Genomic DNA, 19,591 nt, shown 5'->3' on the forward strand with positions numbered 1-19,591 from the left:
TTTGTGTCTGAGTATTCAGTAAGCTTTGTATCTAGTTACCATGTGCCTTGGAGTTTGCCTCACCAACCACATCTCTCAGCTGGCAATCATCTCTACAAACTCCTATTTGTTTGTTCAGTCTGTATTCACTTCCTGTCTCAGACCTGCTGCCAACCCTTTGTCTGATGTAAGCATAACAAACTGTTCTCTGGAACTGTTCACATTAGTAATGCTGCCTAGTTTATAAAGAAGACTGTATCTTCTTTATGAACTAGGTTGCCTGTTTATCACTATTTCCAGCAGCTATCCAATTGTTTGCTGTTTAACCTTTCGTCTGCTGTAATCATAGTGAAGTCTGCTCTAAAGCTGGACTGAATACACATCTTCAGTTCCATTCTATGTACACACTCCTGACTCTGTGTCTTTTGGTGTTTTCTGTTCCACTTGTCTGCCTGCTGTCCTATTCCTCTCTGGTCCAAGTTCTGCCTACTGTGCCATCATCTTTAGTCTGTGTTTTGTTCCCTGACATGCATCTTAGAGAATTCACTTCACCAGTTGAGCCCATAAAAGTAGTGACTGTGAACAATATTCATTACTAATTACAAACTCCTCATGTCATTGGTGGTTCATGAGGATTTTCAGAGCAGGATCATGTTTTCTTCTGCATGTACTATAACACGGCTGTGAGAGCAATGAGAGGATCTTGGGGATGTTTTATTCCATAGTGTCATAGATGCATATGTTTTTCATGACTTAGGGTCATTAGGCGCAAATGCAATTGGAATCAGTGAAATTTTCAGCATAGCTGAACTGTACTACAGCACAGCTGTCAGATGTTTTATTAAGCAGTGTCATTAGGTGCATATGAGCAGACTTGACTGACAGAGTTAAAACTACTAGAGGAAGGATCTAGTGGCAAAGGACGGTAGAGAAAACCCTGGGGTGTCATCATTAGGGGGTGAAAATCAGCACAGTTTTAAAAATTGGTTGTATTGGCACACATAATAAATTCAGAATTTTAAGAAAACTGAGACCACATTATGATTTTGGAATAACCCTTTAAATACATTTTTCTATGCAGATGAATACTGTAAAAAAGTGTATACTCTTTATTATGGGTTATGGGGACCTTTGGGCTATCTATATCACAGTATGATTATAAAATTACATACATTACATTCATTGTGCAGTGACATTTTGTTGGAGGTATACATTTGCTAATCCTCTCAATGTATTGTATACCACAGAAAGCAACAATGAAGTGTGAACAGAGTCTTATACTACATCTTTTGTGCCCCACCAAAAATCTTTCTCCAGTCTTGGACGCTAATAAGATTTGTGGCATAAGGCATGCTATAGCTCGTCATGAATTAGAATTTGTGGTTTCATTTGCACCTGGTACCTGATGCCAGTGATGGTATGTAGCTATGAAACTGGTACTGTCTAAGGCTCTATTTAGTTTGCTGCACTATTTTTCAGATGAAATGACAGACACCATAATAAAATATTTAGATTTGAGAGTCCTCAGTGGTTGATACCTTTTAATGGCTAACTGAAAAGATGGTAACAAATTGCAAGCTTTCGAGACTACGCAGGTCTCTTCATCAGGCTAGTATACCACAAAATCTGAAGAGTCACATATTTATATACAATAAGACACACAAAAATTGCAATAGGTAAGACAGGTGATGAAAAGCAGAGCTATTATGGAAGAGATAAACAGTTCTGGCTATAAATATTTTAGCAGTTAATAGATAAGGAGTGTGAAGGTTTTATTGTCCTGTGACTAGGTCCAGTGTTGTGATGGCCTCAAAAGTCTGATGAGCACATTCCTTAGTTGATGTAGAATGACATAAATCCATGCGACACATTCATTCCTGCTCTGAAATTGTTAAAGGTCACGATCAGTTTATATTCTGAGATTCTTCTTTCTCTTTGAGATTTGAAGTTACCTTTTAATACCAGTAATTTCATGTCTTTTATGCTGTGATCAGGGGAACAAAAATGATTGGCTACAGGTAGATCTATTCTTTTTTCTTTTATTGTGTGGCGATGATGATTCATCCTTGTTCTAAGTTTTTGCCCTGTCTCCCCTACATAAAGACTGGACATTTGGTACAAATAATTTGCCCCAGACACCATAATGAAATCCATATGGATACTGTCAGGGTATGTGCACATGTTGATTATTTGCAGCAGAATTTTCTACACCAAAAACCTGAGTGTTGGCAGGAAAAACACAGCACATAATATGAATGTTTTTTTTTTTTTACTAATTTTTAATGCATTTTTATTTTTATGTGTTTTTTCGCTGCTTTTTTACTTTGTTTTTTTTTTCCCCCATTCATTTGAAAGGGTGAAAAATGCTGCAAAAACATTGAAAGAAATGACATGTTGTAGTTTTGAAAAAACGCATTGATGGTTTAAATCTGCAAGGAAAATATATGCAGCATGTAGATGAGATTTGAGAAATTTCTTTCATTTTGCTGGTACAGTAAACTGCAGCGTGTTTTACCCTTGAAAAATGCGCAAGAAAAAAATGGGGCAAAAACACAACGTGTGAGCAAGCCTTTATATTATATAGGAATCTTCAGGTGCCACTTACATCTGTCATACAATGGACTTGTCTTCTGCATGAATTTTGTTTCTATGTTCCAACAACATAAATAAAAAGAAATGAATTGCTTAATGCCAATGTGAACAGACTTAAATGAAAAATGCAGAATTATGCTGAAAAAAAAGATACAGTAAATTAAGTGATATTTGAAACAGCCATATGCGTCTACTGGGGACAGAGAATGAGAACAAGTGTGAAAGCAGTTATTCTGAGTGGAATATACATTGTACATGGCCCGTTATTCAAAGTAAGATTTGGAAATAGTGATGGAAATTGCTGATTTTGATTCAAAACTAGAATTTCCCAAAAATTGTGTTTCAGGTTCAATTTGTCATGAAATGAAAGTTCTCCAAAACCCCCAATTGCCCTGAAAGTCTGAGGTTTCCTAAGATTGTATAGCACCCCTTCCATGCTGTTTAATGCAAAGACAGCTTTATTAATGTCAAAGTGACATCAACATATATGGCTGTGGGTAATGGGAAAACGGATGGCAGCCGGTCAGAACAAACAGCCTGTGTAATAACGCACTGCACTCTTAGACTCCTTATACTTTTTCAAATTAAAAATATATTTTTTAAATTAATATCAGTCTTTATTACTAAAGATAAAATGTTAAATTTTAAAAGTATTGCTTATTTATTATATGAACCGAAGGCAACAGACAACCATGTCTGAATCTGCTACTACTGGCCGGATCACTAGTACCAGCTGGTACTGCTTGCAATACAGTCTCCTACATTCTTAGGGTATATGCCCACAATCTGTAAATGCTGCGGGTTTGGCGCTGTGTGTTTATGAAGCGTCAAACCTACAGCGTCCAGATGTTACAGCATAGTGGATGGGATTTCTAGAAATCCCATGTCCACTATGCGTGCATCTGAGGCTGCGGATCACCCGCGGAAACTCAGTATTTACAGTACTGACTTCTGCATTCCCCCCTGATAGCTGGATATCAGCTTCTGGACGAAATTCTGACTAATGGCTGCCCATTATTGCCTACTCAAAGCTTGGAGTTTATCACAATTTCTGTGTTTTTGTTTCTCCACCTGTTTTTTGAGAACTGACCATAGGTTCTCAATGGGATTGAGATCTGGGGAGTTCCCTGACCATAGACCCAAAATGTTAATGTTTTGTTCACCGAGTCACTTCGTTATCACTTTTGCCTTATGACATGGTGCTCCATCTTGCGAAAAAAAAAGGCATTGTCACCACCTGGGTCATTAGGAGAAGTTGCACTTGGAGTACGCTCAGATACCATTCTTTGTTCATGTCAGGGTTCTTAGATAAAATTGTGAATGATACAACTCCTTTGTAAGACTATAACCCACATATGAATGGTCTCAGGATGATTTACTTTTGGCATTACTTTTGCTCATCTTTTCTTTTCTGGACTGTCATTCTTCAGTATGTCCCAAATGGTCTGAAGGGGATTCATCAGAGAAAATACCTTTAACCCAGTCCTCTGCAGTTCTTCTAGCAGCATTTCAGTCTGTCCTTGATGTTTTTCTTTGAGGCAAGTGGCTTCTTTGCTTCCCTACTTGACACCAGACCAATCTCTAAAACCCTTTGCCTCACTGTGTGTACAGATGCACTGGCACCTGACTGCTGTCATTCATGAGCAAGTTCTGCACTGGTGTTGAAATGATTCCGAAGCTGCTTCTTCTAAGCCTTGGTCTTAGTATTTGCTATACTTTCTTTGGCACCCTGAAGCCTTCTTCACAGCAATTGAACCTCTGTCTTTGCAGTTCTTGATGATCTGATAAATATTGAATTTAGAGGCAATGTTACAAGCAGTAATGTCCTTGATTGAATGTCTTTTGATGCAAAGCAAAGATGACTGGACGCAATTCCTTAGAGTTACCCATAGTTAAAAGGAATCTATCATCAGGTTTTTGCTACCTCATCTCAGAGCAGCATTATGTAGGCAAAGAGACCCTGAATCCAAATGTATTACTCAGTTTACTGGGTGCAGCGGTTCCGACACAATCCGAGTTTTTAGATTTGACAATGCAGCAGAGCTGAGAAAGCTAACCCCGCCCACACGAGGCTCTGTATTTACATTGTCTATAGACAGTGAGCTGCTTATCACAGGAGGGAGCAGAGTAAGACTAGCAAGCATGCCCTGCTGTAGCTGCTGTAATCCAGACAATGATAATCGCCATGTGATAAAACCTTTACTGTAAGTCAACAACAGCACACAACCTGACATGTGACACATTGTTAAAATCCATGTTTTAACCCCTACCTCATGCTGTCCTCAGATTACATAGCAATAGCCTGCTGACAGATTCCCTTTAACAGAAGAAGACAATGATTTCAAGTACCAGCCCTCGTTTAAAACAACCAATCTGGTCTTATATTTCAATCAACATGACACAGTGATATCAGCTAAGTTAACATTTTTATCTGAGCTAGCGAGAAGATCACTGAAATGATGTAGGCTGGTCATTTTGTGGCGGGGCTGAAATTCAGTGGAAATTTTTTTTTGTGATTAAGTTAATTTTCATGGCAAGGCATTACTTTGCATTTTTTGCAATTCATCTAATCGTTCGTCATAAGATAACTCATCTTGAGTTAATACAAATTGCCACTATAAAAACGAAAACAGAAAATGTGTGTCCATCTCAAAAGTTTTGACCATGACTGTAAAATCCACCTAATGGTGCAGTGGCCTATAGATGTGCCTCCATGATTATGCTGAGAGTAGAGTTATTGAGAACATGTGTATGGCTCAGTAGTCTTTTGATATTATAACACTTGTAATCTATTTTACAACTTTCTCGTCAATATTATAGTTTTATAGTTTTTAAGGTTGGAGGTAGTTATAAGTCCATCGAGTCCAACCTATACCCTAACATGTTGATCTAGGGAAAGGCAAAAACCCCATCTTCATTACAGTTCCAAGCATCTTATGCTGATTTCTCTATACCACTTCATCATATGTGTAGTGACCATGGTGGAGCAAGACAAAACGGGGACAATTGGCATAATGTATCCAGCAGTTGCCTAGTCATCTTTCTTTATATCTTTTCCAATTAAAGAAGCTGTCTAATCAAAATTTTTATCCTCTTACTTTATTGCAAACATCATATTATATAGCACTGTGTACTTACAACTGCTCATTTTACTTTTCTGCCTGTCTACCCAGGTAATTCTTCTCTTTTCTCGCTCTATATAGAAACAGGAAGTCTCTTTTCCCTGCATGAGTAATCCCCCTCCTCCACTCCTGACCCAACTGCTTTGCTCCTCCTCCTGCCAGGGACTTTTGCAGTGATGACTCCTGCAGGGAAAAGAGACTTCCTGTTTCTACATAGAAGTTTAGAAGGTTTCATTTAGTTTGTTTTTAATCATGTCATGTCATAGACCTAATGGAAAAGATAAGAATTACTGTAACTGGGTAGAAAGGCAAAATGAGCAATTGTAAGTGCACAGTGCTATATAATATGATGACTGCAATATATTAAGAGGATACAAACTTTGATGGTAGCAACTTAAGAAACTTAAATTACCACTGCCTAAGAAAATGTTTGAAATTTGATACTTTGTCTCTACTACATGTATTTAACATAGTGGTTGGGATTTGAAGGTTTAATAAGTGTCCTAGATTGTATGATCACATTTTAGAAGATCCTATGCAGCTAAAAATGCATATCCGTTATAATCGGAGTTTTTTAGCCCCTTCCCGACATGCGCCGTATATATACTGCCCTCCCGCAAAGAGAAGTACAGTATATATACGGTGCAGTGATTGCGCAGGCTCGCGCTGAACGCCGCCGTGATCAAATGCGGGTGTCAGCTCTGTGTGAGAACTGACACCCCGCAGCAAAGCCCACGATCAGTGCTAGCACCAATCGTGGGCATTTAACCCCATGTGATGGCGCTGTCAACAGTGACAGAGACATAACGGGGCATTGCAGAGGGAATGAGCTCCCTCTGTGCTCCCATCAGCACGAGATGAGATAGCGTTGTGCTGATGGTCTCCATGGTGACCCCAGGCCAAAATATGGCCACAGGGTCCTTCAGGGAAGGTGGCCTGTCAGCGCCAGCTCAAAGCAGGAGCTGACACGCCTCCTCCCTGCATGTCAGATGCTGATCTGATGCTAAGCAGTGCAGAAGCATTGCAGAGTATACGGTTAGCGATCCGACAGTGTAAAGATGATGTGACATCTTGGGACAATGTGAAAAAGTAAAAAAAAATTAATGAAAATTTTAAAAATATAAAAAAACAAAAAAAACAAACAACTAATGAATCCAATAAATATTTATTTATGTAAAAACCATAATAAACAGAAAAAATACACATATTTGTTATTGCTGTGTCCGGAAAGACCCAGCATATAAAACCGTTAAAAGAAATAAATGAAAAACGAAGCAAAAAACGATGTAAAATTGTGCTGATGTAAAGTAGACATGTGGAAAATGTTATTTATTAACTATTGTGTGTGTCATATAGCTCTCTGAATTAAGCGCATAAAAATTAAAAGTTTGAAAATTGTAAATTTTCACCAAATTTCAGATTTTTTCACAAATAAACGCAAGTCATATTGAAGAAATTTTACCACTATCATAAAGTACAATATGTCACGAAAAAACAATCTCAGAATCACTTGGATCTGTTGAAGCGATCCGGAGTTACTACTTCATAAATTGACACTGGTCAGAATTAAAAAAATTGGCCTGGTCAGGAAGGTGAAAACAGGCTTTGGAATGAAGGGGTCAATATTTGTTGGGAAACTTCTATTGCTTTGATCATGTACATGTTGTCATTGATCCTTTCAACAATACCAGGGTAAAAAACACTGTAATACATCAACATTCTTGTAGTATATTAGAAGTAAGACATTTAAAAATGTTACAACCATATAAAAAATTGCTTATAATTGCATATGTGGCTCATCATGATAATTCCCATCGCTTAGGGTATGTGCCCACGATCAGGAGCCGTTGCGGGTTTGAAGCTGGGTGTTTATGCAGCATCAAACCTGCAGCAGCCAGATATTACAGCATAGTGGATGGGATTTCTAGAAATCCCATGTCCACTATGCGTCTGTGTGCACCTGCGGATCACCCGCGGAAACTGACATCTATGAGGAAAGTCTACATGTGAAAAAAAAATTGCGGCTGCGCATTTGCAGAAATGTGGGAGTAAGCTGCACGGCTGCTCCGCAGCATCGGGGCCACAGGCGGCTCCGGATCGTGAGAACGTACCCTAACTATCTCACAGCCTCTTGGTTAACAGTCATTAGACCAGATCTCTGAATGTTTTTACTAACCTTATGTAACCTGTATTACAGCCTAGATGCATGGATGAAGATTTAATTTGAGGGTGCTTTAGGTGTATTGTCACAATTATAATTATGGTATTTGAAAAGCTGAAACGAGTCTGCATTTGGGGGAAAAAGTCTGAGTAGCTTAGTCCCTTTCCATTGAAAACAATGGAATGTATGGGAAATATTCACTCAACATTAATTCAGTAAAGAAGGTCATCTCTCCAGGAAAAATGGGGATTGTAGCCATGGAATGGGATACCACCATATTGAAACCACTGTTTTATATGTTTATTCTTAGAAAATGTTTATATATATATATATATATATATATATATATATATATACACAGTACAGACCAAAAGTTTGGACACACCTTCTCATTTAAGGGTTTTTCTGTATTTTCTTGACTTTGAAAATTGTACATTCACACTGAAGGCATCAAAACTATGAATTAACACATGTGGAATTATATACTTAACAAAAAAGTGTGAAACAACTGAAAATTTGTCTTATATTCTAGGTTCTTCAAAGTAGCCACCTTTTGCTTTGATAACTGCTTTGCACACTCTTGGCATTCTCTTGATGAGCTTCAAGAGGTAGTCACCGGAAATGGTTTTCACGTCACAGGTGTGCCCTGTCAGGTTTAATAAGTGGGATTTCTTGCCTTATAAATGGGGTTGGGACCATCAGTTGTGTTGTGCAGAAGTCAGGTGGATACACAGCTGATAGTCCTACTGAATAAACTGTTACAATTTGTATTATGGCAAGAAAAAAGCAGCTAAGTAAAGAAAAACGAGTGGTCATCATTACTTTAAGAAATGAAGGTCAGTCAGTCCGAAAAATTTAGAAAACTTTGAAAGTGTCCCCAAGTGCAGTTGCAAAAACCATCAAGCGCTACAAAGAAACTGGCTCACATGAGGACTGCCCCAGGAAAGGAAGACCAAGAGTCACCTCTGCTTCTGAGGATAAGTTTATCTGAGTCACCAGCCTCTGAGATCGCAGGTTAACAGCAGCTCCGATTAGAGACCAGGTCAATGCCACACAGAGTTCTAGCAGCAGACACATCTCTACAACAACTGTTAAGAGGAGACTTTGTGCAGCAGGCCTTCATGGTAAAATAGCTGCTAGGAAACCACTGCTAAGGACAGGCAACAAGCAGAAGAGACTTGTTTGGGCTAAAGAACACAAAGAATGGGCATTAGACCAGTGGAAATCTGTGCTTTGGTCTGATGAGTCCAAATTTGAGATCTTTGGTTCCAACCACCGTGTCTTTGTGCGATGCAGAAAAGGTGAACGGATGGACTCTACATGCCTGGTTCCCACCGTGAAGCATGGAGGAGGAGGTATGATGGTGTGGGGGTGCTTTGCTGGTGACACTGTTGGGGATTTATTCAAAATTGAAGGCATACTGAACCAGCATGGCTAGCACAGCATCTTGCAGCGGCATGCTATTCCTTCCGGTTTGCATTTAGTTGGACCATCATATATTTTTCAACAGGACAATGACCCCAAACACACCTCCAGGCTGTATAAGGGCTATTTGACCAAGAAGGAGAGTGATGGGGTGCTACGCCAGATGACCTGGCCTCCACAGTCACCAGACCTGAACCTAATCGAGATGGTTTGGGGTGAGCTGGACCGCAGAGTGAAGGCAAAAGGGCCAACAAGTGCTAAGCATCTCTGGGAACTCCTTCAAGTCACATTTCCGGTGACTACCTCTTGAAACTCATCAAGAGAATGCCAAGAGTGTGCAAAGCAGTCATCAAAGAAAAAGGTGGCTACTTTGAAGAACCTAGAGTATAAGACATATTTTCAGTTGTTTCACACTTTTTTGTTAAGTATATAATTCCACATGTGTTAATTCATAGTTTTGATGCCTTCAGTGTGAATGTACAATTTTCATACTCATGAAAATACAGAAAAATGTTTAAATGAGAAGGTGTGTCCAAACTTTTGGTCTATACTGTATATATATATATACACTGCTCAAAAAAATAAAGGGAACACTCAAATAACACATCCTAGATCTGAATGAATGAAATATTCTCATTGAATACTTTGCTCTGTACAAAGTTGAATGTGCTGACAACAAAATCACACAAAACTCATCAATGGAAATCAAATTTATTAACCAGTGGAGGCCTGGATTTGAAGTCACCGCCAAAATTAAAGTGGAAAAACACACTACAGGCTGATCCAACTTTGATGTAATGTCCTTAAAACAAGTCAAAATGAGGCTCAGTATTGTGTATCCACGGGCCTGTATGACCGCACTACAATGCCTGGGAAAGCTCCTGATGAGGTTGCGGATGTTCTCCTGTGGGATCTCCTCCCAGACTTGGACTAAAGCATCCACCAACTCCTGGACAGTCTGCGGTGCAACATGACGTTGGTGGATGGAGCGAGACATGATGTCCCAGATGTGCTCAATCGGATTCAGGTCTGGGGAACGGGCGGGCCAGTCCATAGCTTCAAAGCCTTCATCTTGCAGGAACTGCTGACACACTCCAGCCACATGAGGTTTGGCATTGTCCTGCATTAGGAGGAACCCAGGGCCAACCGCACCAGTATATGGTCTCACAAGGGGTCTGAGGATCTCACCTCGGTACCTAATGGCAGTCAGGCTACCTCTGCAGAGCACATGGAGGGCTGTGCAGCCCTCCAAAGAAATGCCACCCCACACCATTACTAACCCACTGCCAAACCGGTCATGCTGAAGGATGTTGCAGGCAGCAGATCGCTCTCCACGGCGTCTCCAGACTCTGTCACGTCTATCACATGTACTCAGTGTGAACCTGCTTTCATCTGTGAAGAGCACAGGGCGCCAGTGGCGACTTTGCCAATCCTGTTGTTCTGTGGCAAATGCCAAGCGTCCTGCACGGTGTTGGGCTGTGAGCACAACCCCCATCTGTGGACGTCGGGCCCTCATACCACCCTCATGTAATCGGTTTTTAACGGTTTGTGTAGACACATGTACATTTGTGGCCTGCTGGAGGTCATTTTGCAGGGCTCTGGCAGTGCTCCTCCTGTTCCTCCTTGCACAAAGGCGAAGGTAACAGTCCTGCTGCTGGGTTGTTGCTCTCCTACGGCCCCCTCCTGGTGTACTGGCCTATCTCTTGTTAGTGCCTCCAGCCTCTGGACACTACGCTGACAGACACAGCAAACCTTCTTGCCACAGCTCGCATTGATGTGCCATCCTGGATGAGCTGCACTACCTGAGCAACTTCTGTAGGTTGTAGAGTCCGTTTCATGCTACCACGAGTGTGAAAGCACAACCAACATTCAAAAGTGACTAAAACATCAGCCAGAAAGCATTGGTACTGAGATGTGGTCTGTGGTCCCCCCTGCAGAACCACTCCTTTATTGAGGGTGTCTTGATAATTGCCAATAATTTCAATCTATTGTCTATTCCATTTGCACAACAGCATGTGAAATTGATTGTCAATCAGTGTTGCTTCCTAAGTGGACAGTTTGATTTCATAGAAGTTTGATTTACTTTGAGTTATATTCTGTTGTTTAAGTGTTCCCTTTATTTTTTTGAGCAGTGTATATATATATATATATATATATATATATATATATATATATATATATATATATAATATATATACACAGTACAGACCAAAAGTTTGGACACACCTTCTCATTTAAAGATTTTTCTGTATTTTCATGACTTTGAAAATTGTACATTCACACTGAAGGCATCAAAGCTATGAATAAACACATGTGGAATTATATACTTAACAAAAAAGTGTGAAACAACTGAAAATATGTCTTGTATTCTAGGTTCTTCAAAGTAGCCACCTTTTGCTTTGATGACTGCTTTGCACACTCTTGGCATTCTCTTGATGAGCTTCAAAAGGTAGTCACCGGAAATGGTCTTCCAACAATCTTGAAGGAGTTCCCAGAGATGTTTAGCACTTGTTGGCCCTTTTGCCTTCACTCTGCGGTCCAGCTCACCCCAAACCACCTCGATTGGGTTCAGGTCTGGTGACTGTGGAGGCCAGGTCATCTGGCGTAGCACCCCATCACTCTCCTTCTTGGTCAAATAGCCCTTACCCAGCCTGGAGGTGTGTTTGGGTTCATTGTCCTGTTGAAAAATAAATGATGGTCCAACTAAACGCAAACCGGATGGAATAGCATGCCGCTGCAAGATGCTGTGGTAGCCATGCTGGTTCAGTATGCCTTCAATTTTGAATAAATCCTCAACAGTGTCACCAGCAAAGCACCCCCACACCATCACACCTCCTCCTCCATGCTTCACGGTGGGAACCAGGCATGTAGAGTCCATCTGTTCACCTTTTCTGCGTCGCACAAAGACACGGTGGTTGGAACCAAAGATCTCAAATTTGGACTCATCAGACCAAAGCACGGATTTCCACTGGTCTAATGTCCATTCCTTGTGTTCTTTAGCCCAAACAAGTCTCTTCTGCTTGTTGCCTGTCCTTAGCAGTGGTTTCCTAGCAGCTATTTTACCATGAAGGCCTGCTGCACAAAGTCTCCTCTTAACAGTTGTTGTAGAGATATGTCTGCTGCTAGAACTCTGTGTGGCATTCACCTGATCTCTAATCTGAGCTGCTGTTAACCTGTGAGGCTGGAGACTCAGATAAACTTATCCTCAGAAGCAGAGGTGACTCTTGGTCTTCCTTTCCTGGGGCGGTCCTCATGTGAGCCAGTTTCTTTGTAGCGCTTGATGGTTTTTGCAACTGCACTTTGGGACACATTCAAAGTTTGCCCAATTTTTCAGACTGACTGACCTTTATTTCTTAAAGTAATGATGGCCACTCGTTTTTCTTTACTTAGATTTTGTATTAGTCTATGTGCCCACGATGCAGAAATGAAGCAGAACATTTCTGCAGCATTTCTGCTTCTCCCTGGCAGAAAAAATGCTTGCAGATTGTGCATGCGTTTTCACTGCAGAATACATGCGGAATACATGCGGATTCACATGCGTATCCACATGCGTTAACGCATGTGTTTCCGCATGCGGACTGACAAGCACTTTCCAGGCGATAGCATCACTTGGAAAGTGCTTGACAACTAGGTCACACTGTATAAATCCATGCAAATGGCATGGATTTATACAGTGTGACCGTAAAAATAAAAAAAATAAAGCTATACTCACCCCCGATGCCCCGTCATGTGCTGCAGCGCTCGTCCTGGCTTCTTCCAGGTTGCCGGCACATCGCGAGAGCCTGCGGTCACATGACCGCGACGTCATCTCAGGTCCTGGAAGGAGAAGCGCTGCAGGGGCCGCCGGACAGGTGAATATAAACTTTATTTTTTATTTTATTCTTTTTTTTACAGGTACAATGGTACCCAGGTCTGGATGAGAGTCTTCTGTCCTCCAGAACTGGGTACCATCCGCACATTGAGACGCATGTTATCCGCTTGTACAAATCTACAGACACGGATTCTATGCATCTCAATGCAAGTCAATAGCGGCGCTTCCGCTGTGCTTCCGCAAAATTAATGAACATGCTGCGGATTTATGAGCGCTGCAGAAACGCTGCGGAAAAATCCGCAGCATGTGCATTGACATTGCGGAATGCCATTGGGGACCATGGGGTGCGGATTACCATGCGATTTTGATGTGTTTCCGCTGCGGAAATTTCGCAGCGGAAACACATGAAAAACGCATCGTGTGCACGCAGCCGTATGGAAGAAAATAGCAGCTAAAAGTCTATTCAGTAGGACTATCAGCTGTGTATCCACCTGACTTCTGCACAACACAACTGATGGTCCCAACCCCATTTTTAAGGCAAGAAATCCCACTTATTAAACCTGACAGGGCATGCCTGTAAAGTGAAAACCATTCTGGTGACTACCTCTTGAAGCTCATCAAGAGAATGCCAAGAGTGTGCAAAGCAGTCATCAATGCAAAAGGTGGTTACTTTGAATAACCTAAAATATAAGACATATTTTCAGTTGTTTCACACTTTTTTGTTAAGTATATAATTCCACATGTGTTAATTCATAGTTTTGATGCCTTCAGTGTGAATGTACAATTTTCTTAGTCATGAAAATACAGAAAAATCTTTAAATGAGAAGGTGTGTCCAAACTTTTAGTCTGTACTGTATATAGGTTGATCCACTAATATTAACAATAGTCCTGACAAAAATAGTGAAAAACTATTTTTTAATGGTAGTCATAATATTAAGATATTGGTCCTTTTACACTGAACTGCTTCTTCTGCCATGTACGCTAACCATACACCGCTATCAGTTTGTAATATACAGCAATGTTTTTGTTTGGTCTATCGAGAAGTTACTTTGCCTCACTAGATGGAGCTCGGTACCTTGATCACGCAGGAGCTGAACATTAGATGATCAACTGGAGAATAAATCTGTTTATATGAAGGCATTGTAGAAGCTGTAGCTGCGTGGAAGTAAGGGCAGGTAGTTTGATATATGGAACAAATACATCGTACTTTTTTCAATTTTTATTTTTTTTAATAAAGCTCGTATAACAGATTTCTAAATCTGTTCTAAATCTGCAATGTAGTGCAGTATGACAAGAGGGAAAATTCAGTTTGATGAATGGGACTAAAAGTGACAATATTTTTAACGTAAAAATATCTTGTCCATATAGACTGATCTATGGATGGTTTAAGAATAAAAATATTCCTTCCTTCCTCCCTTCCTTCCTCTCTTCCTTCCTCCCTCTCCCTTCCTTTCTCCGTCCCTCCCTCTCCACCTTTCACTCCATCTCTTCCTTTTTCCCTTCTTTCTTCCCTTTCTCTCTCTTTCGTCCCTCCCTTCCGCTCTGTCTTCCATGCCTTCCCTTACTTCCTTCCTCACTCCCTCCCTCCCTCCTTTCCTTCCTTCCTTGAGCTTTATTCATAAAGTATACAACTTTGAGTATTTTGCTTTCATTCTTGTCTTACACAGTTAGAATTATGTTAAATGAAATAAATGCAGTTGTCACATATCCTGGTTGAGAAGTCATCACTGGAGTAGGAAGTAGAGACCGGCAGTGGACCCCTGGTGGGTATGTGATAACTTATCTTCATTGGACAACCACTTTAACCTATTAAACAGCTTTGAGATACACTGATTACCAGTTATCTGCCTTATCGGTTCCAATTGGACTATAGCAGAAGCAGTTTTACTGCAAATGGAGTCTAATTGCCTATTAATTGAAGTTAAATGTTTAGTACTGAAAAAATAATAATGTGAAAATTTAGGAAGGGTATCTTACTACTAAGCAGTACACCTCCTCTGATCACTTCAGGAGAAAACATGTTAAAATATGTTTAAGGAGTTATTCCCTTTCAGAAAACTTTCTTTCTAAGGCCACGGACCCACTATCAGTATTTGGTCAGTATTCGGTCAGTATTTTTTCTCAGGAATGGGAGCCAAAACCAGGTGAGGAACAATCAGAGAAAAGGTATAATAGAAACAAGTCACCAATTCTGCATTTATCACCCACTCCTGGTTTTGGCTCCCACTCCTGAGAAAAAATACTGACTGAACACTGACCAAATACTGATAGTGGGGCCGTGGCCTTAGATGTTGGCTACAAAAACAGGCCGAGTATTACTTACCCTCCTTGGATCAAGCAATGGCTTGCTCATGCTGCATTAGTCTCTGTTGTTTGTCTGCAGAGCTGATGTCAAGTCGACAGCATTGCAACCAATCAGTGATCTCAGCATCCCATGCAGATTAAAGTCTCCTAAATAAAATTTAAACAATAAAGTAAAAATTGAAAAAAAATAATAAAAAATCTGAAAGTTTAAATCACAGTTTTACCTCTTAAAAAAATAGAAATAAAAAGCTTAAAAAATAAACATATTTGCTATCATTGTGTCCATAATAGCCAGATCTATCAAAATCTAAAATGATTTCAACTGTATGTTAAACTTCCCAAAAAATAAATTGGAATGCTAGAGATGCTGATTTCGGTCTCTTTCCTTTCCCTAAAAAATGCAATAAAAAGAGATAAAAATGTATGTACACCAAACTGGTATCAATAAAAATGTTAACTCAGCATATAAAAATTCCGCCCTCATGCAGGTCCAGAAAAATAAAGTTAATGGTTTCAAAAAATGGTAAAACAGACAAAATTGTTTTTTTTTTACAAAATTTAGAATAAAAAAAAAAAAGTATAAGTTAGGTGTCACTGTAATTGAACTGACCTGAGGAATCATGATGTCAAGTCATTTGCACAGCACAACAATTACCATAAAAGCAAAACCTAAAAAACAATGGCGGAATTTGCATTTTTTTCATCATTTCATTCCACTTGGAATTTTTTTTCCTGTTTTACATTATATGGTAAAATGAATGGTGTTATTTAAAAGTATAACCCATCCAACAAAAAAACAAGTTATCTTATATTGACAGAAAAATAAAAAAATGGTAAAAACAAAAGCGCAAAAATGAAAAATCATAAGGTCTTGAAAGGTTTAACCAGCGCAGTCACGCTACCAAATGGCAGGGGTGTACATACCAAAGGTATCCAAGGGTAAAACTGGTATTGACGCACAAGAGCAGCGCAAGTCACACATTCTCACCAAACAGACACAGAGAGGAACGGAATGCTATCTTATAAAGTATGTGACATACTTAGAAAATAAACCAAACAATACATGAGGAAATTAACACTGAACCATATGTATTAAATACATAACTGTTCATAAATCTAAAAGCAATTTCTATAAATGTAGGAAATGTTTTCGTTTGGCGCTGGTAAGCCAGATTCTCACGGTGGCCCTTTAAAGATTTTCCCGACTTTTCAAGTTACTGTCAATAGGACCAGGGTGGATTAATAAAAAAAAATATTATACTCACTTACCCAACTGACACTGCTTCACCATACTCGCAACTGTCCTCTCTGATCCGTTGTAATTAACATCTGACCGGGCAGCCAATAAGTGGCCACTGATTGGTTGTAGCATCCACACTACACACAATTTCTTCCCTCTTGGACAAAATGTAAAAGCTGCAGATTATTTTTATTGACTCACACTGGGCCCAATCCAATAACATTAAAAATAGGGAAAAATCCCTTTAATGGGTTACTGCATAATTTTGTGGCTGGTGTTACTCTGTGGCTAGTGCTGGGAAAAACAATGGCACTATGGCACCAATACTAGCCACAGGGTAGTGCCAGCTGCAAAAATATCCCCTTAGCCATTGAACAGTGTCAGCCATTTAACGGGGCTATACTTCAATTTAAAACATGGATTGAAAAGGCAAGAAATTTGACACTACTAGGACACCTCCTTGTCAGACATAGGACACACACTGCAACAGCCGGAGCTTAGCTTCACCGAGTGGCCAATACTGGATAATATGAGAAAAAAACAAGTGTCACTCACCATCAATAAAATCTTTCACTTTCATAGCATTAAAACTTAAAGTGGAGTGGTCCAAAAAGCACCCCGCTTCCCCCCATTTATGTTTTAATGCTACGAAAACAAAAGAAAGATTTTATGGATGGTGAGTGCCATTTGTTTTTTCTCATATTATCTTATACTACAACTTATTTAACAAAATATAATGTAGTGTAATGTAGCGTAGTGTAATTCTACTGGTCCCTCACTTTCCTGACCTCCTCCTTTGGGCCACCAGATCTTTATCCGTTTGTTTTCTTTTTCCCCTGCTTACTTTTTATCTTTACTTCTCTCCTGCTCCTCCCTTTTCTTCGATCCTGAATTATTCTCTTTCCTTCCTTCGGCTCCTGGGGGGCAGAGTAGATTCCAAGGAGATTGGTCATGGTTAATATTCAAGAAATGGGTGGAGCTAGAGGGATTTCCTCACCCTCCAGCAGTGTTGCTTGAGGAGCAGGTGATTTCTGAATCACCATACTGGATGCAAGTGCGACTAATGTTATCCTTCCTTGCACTGCACTTGAAAGACTGTGTCAGAGAAGTAGCAAACTGCTGCCTGAGTCGAGATTCTCATCTCACTTCATGGTAGATGCTGCCCTGGCAGGAACACTATCAGTAAAACCAATTTGCCATAATTATAAAAATGTGGGATGTAGCACATAGTCGGCAAAGATAGTATAATTAGGGTTGGAGAGGGTTGGAGGGGGCAGGAAGAGAATTTTACCATGTCCATCAAGAGTACCAAGTCACTTAAAGGCCCTCCCTTCCCTTTAAAATCCTTTATTTTCCTCTGTGGTTATGATATTCAAGTGTCTATGTACTTTTGTAAATGTAGTATATATATATGCATTTATGTCTGTAATCTCCTCTGAACACGCGGCATGCATACAAAATATACAGAACACCTACTTTACCTTTATCTGCAAGCAGCGCCGGCAGTTCCTTTCTGTATTCATCTACTTCGGCAGTGGCGATATTGTAAATCATTTTATTTTGCTCCTACAGGAAGGAATAGATGCTTTAAATTTGTTGTTGGAGAAGACTATTGTTTGCTGGCGGTCTGGCAAAAAACAGGTTAATAGATGGTTGTCCTGTTATTCAGAAAATAATTGCTTTGGGTGCAAATTTTGTACTGATGGTGTATGTTTAAATAGAGAAAGTATGTAAATCAGAACAGCTCTGCTCTATCTATAATTCACGAGATAATGCAAGAAAGCTTTTCACAAAAGCTTTTTCTGAGCAGCCGAAAAATCCAGCAAGTATTCTGAAAGAGAGGACAAAAAAATCCACTTACTGCCTACCATCAATTCTTAATTTTAGTACCAGGAAAAAAAAATAGATGGAAAGTAAGATTGATTGGAGCGAACAAAAAAAAAAAGAGAGAAAAAAAGAGAAAAATAGAATGAGTTTTCTTCATTTCATATTTCACCGCAGAATTACATATTTCTAAATTGCCATTTATAAGGCGGGAATTGATTTTATTTTCTCTCAGGACAAAGTGAAAAGTGGGAGAAATTGGATGCATTTTCTTTTGCATCAATAGAAATATCTTACTTGCCTTTCAGAAATCAACAACATAGATACCATAGGTACAATTAGATTGTACGCTCTTCAGAATCAAATTGTGTCATTACGGTAATGTACACTTCAGCTGCCACTTGAGCTTTACTTTGTTTCACCGGAGCAATGACTGTGCGCGTGTCAAAATCCAAAGTGCCGTAGCGGTTATATATGTGAAATGTGTATTTATGTAGTTAGGTACCTTTTTAACCTTGAGAAAAGTGAACCATATAAGTAAAAAAAAAATTGCACTGCATAATTTTGTGATTATATGTTAAAATATCACTTAGGACTAAATCAATGTGTTCTATTGTGCCGTGTTCTGCTGAATAAACTATAGATATTAATGCTTTGCGTGGTAGACTGCTTTGTCACAGAGAATGGTAATGAAAGACTGAAATTATGATCATGAACCAGGGTATTTATTGTAATGGCACCTCCACATAGAAGCGCAAGAGCAATTACTGTGAATGTCCACACAATCTTAGTTTGCTTTATTCTATCTAGACCCATAGTTCTGCACAGATTCATTTCTTAATACCCCTTTATAGCATGATAAATTTCTGATTGCTAGGAATATTAGCCCACCGTTTTGTCTCATTGTACCCCATGCACATGCAGAGATGGGAACCTTGAATGGAGTGGTGGTTGACCATGTGTCTGTATACGTCATCCAATGTCTATAGGACTGAAGGAAACAGCCGGGCACTGAATCTCTGCTGTAACCATCAGTCCCATAGACTTGGAATGGATTGGCATGATGAATGATAGACCGCTACTCTATTTAAAGTTCTACTCACTATGGTCATTAAGTGAGGTTTGGGACTCCC

At 39.7% G+C, this 19,591-nt stretch overlaps 1 long non-coding RNA gene across 1 annotated transcript; it reads right to left on the bottom strand.

Annotated features, from left to right (window-relative positions):
- Positions 1–1,664: 1,664 nt before the first annotated feature.
- Positions 1,665–18,404, bottom strand: LOC141271054 (uncharacterized). Its single transcript, XR_012321812.1, has 4 exons — positions 18,116–18,404; positions 16,664–16,791; positions 15,414–15,541; positions 1,665–4,352 (listed from the first exon to the last, which is right to left on the bottom strand). It is a non-coding gene; the product is annotated as an uncharacterized lncRNA (long non-coding RNA).
- Positions 18,405–19,591: the final 1,187 nt, after the last annotated feature.

The sequence above is a fragment of the Phyllobates terribilis genome, unplaced genomic scaffold (assembly GCF_046119375.1).
Source record: "Phyllobates terribilis strain yellow unplaced genomic scaffold, ASM4611937v1 Scaffold_5__5_contigs__length_657084704, whole genome shotgun sequence".
Taxonomy (NCBI): Eukaryota; Metazoa; Chordata; class Amphibia; order Anura; family Dendrobatidae; genus Phyllobates; species Phyllobates terribilis.